This window comes from Alosa sapidissima, chromosome 4 (assembly GCF_018492685.1).
Source record: "Alosa sapidissima isolate fAloSap1 chromosome 4, fAloSap1.pri, whole genome shotgun sequence".
NCBI classification, from domain to species: Eukaryota; Metazoa; Chordata; class Actinopteri; order Clupeiformes; family Clupeidae; genus Alosa; species Alosa sapidissima.
Genome location: NC_055960.1, coordinates 8,886,335 through 8,890,739, shown reverse-complemented (window position 1 = coordinate 8,890,739; position 4,405 = coordinate 8,886,335).

Here is a 4,405-nt window from a genome sequence, read left to right as displayed (position 1 = left end):
AAGGGGCAGCTAATGGCTGCCCAAAATGAAAGCTTTCCAAAAGCACCTTAGCGTTACATCACAACTGTGCTGATGAAATACCAACTGTAGCAAGATAAATTTGTCTTTGAAATGGTTCATGTTTTTTTATACAACAATTGGGTTCTATGGAACTATTTATTTGTTTTTGATTGGCCGAGAGACGTTCCATGAGTTGGAATATCCCTGGACATTTCAACTCACACTCAGCACAGCTAATAATAAATCACTCCGCGATACAATGCGAAGATTTGAGACCCAGCCCTCGACTATTTCAAGCAATGGGTGACTCCTTAGCAAACCATAACGAAACAGTGCTTCACCACATCTGTGGATTAAGCCACACAGTCAACTCAATGTAAGTAAGATAAACGAGGATGCTAATTGTTCTCAGCATTGCCAGCATTGTGTATAATATGATTGTCACTTGGAGGAGACTTGTAGATAACAAACGTTAGCATAATTAGCTAACCGCTGCTAACGTGCTAGCATCGTCACGTCAGGCTGTGCACAGTAGTGTAACATTTATTCACTATACATTAATAAAGTTGAGTGGTTCTGCAATGTAGACTATGTTTCCATTTTTTTGCAGTACCATGTCCCTTACATGACATGGCCCAGTGTCCTTGTAACATGCATGCAGCAAACCTAGATATGAATGTGATTTCAACATTTCTTTCAAGAAGATATGTAAACCACAAAGACCTGTAACGAGGGGTCTGGAATGTTTGTTACCTAGCAACCAAGACGCTGTCTATTGAAAAGAGAACAATTTTTTGATGCGTAAGAATGATGTCGAAATTAACATTTTTAAACAATAATGGGGTGTTTTCAGATTATTTAGTTTGTGGTAGAATTGTTGTATAAAAGCAATATAGCACTCGTGATCGTGGGATTGGTCATGGATATTCCCACGGCTGTTGTTGCCTGCGCCACTCGGCATCCGGCCTCGTGGCTATGGCCGAACAACACCCGTGGGAATATCCATGACCAACCCCACTCTCACTCGTGCTATATTGCTTAAGTGTAGTGAGGTCAAAATCTCTCCAAGCCCCTCTTATTTAAAGCATAACTTTTGCCAAAATGCAAATGTGTTGTGAATGTACCCGAGTCAAACTTTCGTTTAAAAACATAATTACTTTTAAGCTTGTCCATGTCCATGTTGTCGTTTTCAGGTCAAATGGCCTTTTGAATGGGAATCATAGGGGCACTACTATGTATGACCGCCGCTAGCGAAGCTAGCGAAGCACACATATAGGGATTGTCAAAGTTTTTTTTTTCCCCCGTCATCTACTTCCTGAATTTTTGGTCAACGATACCCAGGACACCGAACCACCGGGGCACATGAAATTTGGTGGGTATGTAGCCCCACTAGACTTTTACGAAAAAAAAATTGTTTCGTCCCCGGGAGCCACTCCCCCCCCTGCAATGGAAGATTTACCAACGTTACACCGGTCTGATACAGTTTTGCCTATACATGCGTGAGACTGAGACGCCTGTTTATTTTGTTTTAAGTGCGTGCAGGGTGTGAGAGGGGAATCGATGTGCTTTGATTCCAGCTTGGTAGTTGTAGTCTGTGAAATTAAAAAGCATGTGTGTGTGAAGTATCCAAACAATGACACCTTCATTTCATTATGGCTGCTTTAGCAACACACCTTAAGCTACTGTGTAGTGGGTCCCATTTAGAAGTGGCTACTTCATTCGCGCTTTCCTTGACTCATGGAGCTGCGTGAATTGTATTACTTTTCGCCACGATATGCCAGTTTAAGTCCGCTTGATACTGTAAGGCGTAAGCCATTGGTTTCCAAAGGAGATTTTATTTGTGTCGCCAGCATAGCCTATTGACAATTTATGTTGTAAATAGGCCTACCTTATAATCCTACCTGTAGCTTAGGGAAGCTAACAGCTTTTTATTAGGATCTAGTTTGTTAGTTACAGTTTTGTCATAACTCCCTGATGCATTTTTGCATTTAGAATAGCCAGAGCGTGGATATCTCAGTCGGAAAATTAAACAATATGATGCCCGCTATTTATTTTTTGATTTCTTAAAAGATTGAGCTTGGTCTGGTGAAAGCCAGACTAGCCATGGACCTCAGTTACACAATGCAAGGGAACATGAATCAGCCTATATTTGCACGAACAATAACGGACAACAGCTATTCAACTTTGGCCCGTTAAAATGTGTATGAACAGTCTAGCGACGCATTTCATCAAGGCCCATTTGGACATGTCAGTTATTTGCACCACTGGTTAGATGTAACAGTACAGTGACAGTACAATAACAGTGTAAACAGCATTTCGTTTCAGACTACTGTTACTTAATTTGTGCATTGACAATAAAGTATTACATGAACTAAAGATGACTAAAATCTTATGTAGAAGAAGAAACATTCACAAAAAATCCATCCATCCAAAAATGATCTTTGTTTTTGATAGCTGTTGAAAACGGCATGGAACTGACAGAGATGTTTTTGTTTATAAATAAATAAATAAATAAATAAATAACATTATGCTGATACCTTTTGCTTTTCCCAAATACAATGTAGCCTACAGGTGTAATGACCTTTCATCAATCCAGTTGCAATGGATGAACTGTGATGAACTGCCCTACTTGTGATTGTTTAGAGATTTTAAAGGTTTTATAACAATGCTACATCTTCTTTGGCTATTCTACAATCTATTCACCTTTTCAGCACCAGTAGGCTACTTTCTGTGCAGCCGCACACACACACTCAGGCATGCCAAACAAGCATACACAAAAGTTTCAAGAGTGGGGGATGGAGTAAAATATGGAGACAAATTGAAGTGTGATTTATTTTCGCGGAACGGATGTACACGACTGAGCGGCGGTCATATTTTGTACCACTATGCGGTACATCTAGTTTGATACATGATCGTTCGAAATCGCTATTTTTAAAACACTAAGAAGGCTCGACACAACATGAAACTTTGATCGAAGTATCATCAGTGTCTCTACACATGAACTTCAGCATTGAGAGCATTGTTTGTGTACACATAGTTTACTTAAAAGAAAGGTTTTAGGCAACTCACTTCTTTGGGGCAGCCGTGGCCTACTGGTTAGTGCTTTGGACTTGTAACCGGAGGGTTGCTGGTTCGAACCCCGACCAATAGGAACGGCTGAAGTACCCCCTCACTGCTCTCCGAGCGCCACTGTAGCAGGCAGCTCACAGCGTCGGGATTATTGTGTGCTCACTGTGTGCTGAGTGTGTTTCACTAATTCACAGATTGGGATACATGCAGACACCAAATTTCCCTCACGGGATCAAAAGAGTATATATACTTAATACTTGACTGGCAAGATGGCGGCGAGCAGAAAAACCAAGTGAGTTTTCTTTTAGTAAACGCTGAACTCTGAGGTGTAGGTTAACGCTTCAAAACACCATTCCCAAATGACTCAGGACTTAAAACACGACATTGACCAACTAAGTGCATATGTATCTGTGTCTGTGTGTGTGTGTGTGGTTTTACAATTACATCATTGTATTCTCCCACCTTAGCATTTGCCATAATTATGTTGAAGCTCTGTGTGCTACATTCTTGCAGCTGATTGCATTTGGAATGCAATATCACATTGAGCAAATAAGGGTGTTAAAGCCAATGGGGCAGATTTCATAAACTAGGCTACCATAACTTGTAATATGCTGCCAGCATTACAAGCAAGACAGAAAAGGTGGTGTTTCTAGTTTCCCCTCAATCAAAGTGCATTGCATGCTTCAACCTCAGTCAAACAATAGTTCAAACTCCTCTGATGATAACAGATTAAAGTAACCTACTTACTGTTTCTCCTACCTTTTGACTTCCTCTACCTTGTTGTGAACAAACAGCTGTGCACAGAGCTGTAGTTATGTTGTTCCAATTTTCTTCTTTTTCTGTTTCCTCTCCTCTACAAAATCTATGTAGAACTGCTCCTCTGATGTATCTAAACTTGGTGACCCAGTTCAGTAAACCTTACACACTCACACACACATACACACACACACACACACACACACACACACACACACAGACGCACACACACACACACACACACACACTCACACACACATTCACACACACGCATGCACACCCACACACATGCCACTCTCTTTCTCTCTCTCACACACACATACACACGCATGCAGACATACACACATACTCTCTCTCTCTCTCTCTCGCTCTCTCTCTCTCTCTCACACACACACACACACACACACAAAGTTATCCAGACTGTCTTCCTAATCAGACTCCAGATCTCGGAGGTGTCCATGATTTGCACTCTTTGTTACAAAAATCATAGTCCCCATTGGGCCTTGGGCACACCAAATCTAAAAAAAACATACACAATTGTGTATTTTGCAAAATGTGTTTTAGTAAAACTATTGAAAAC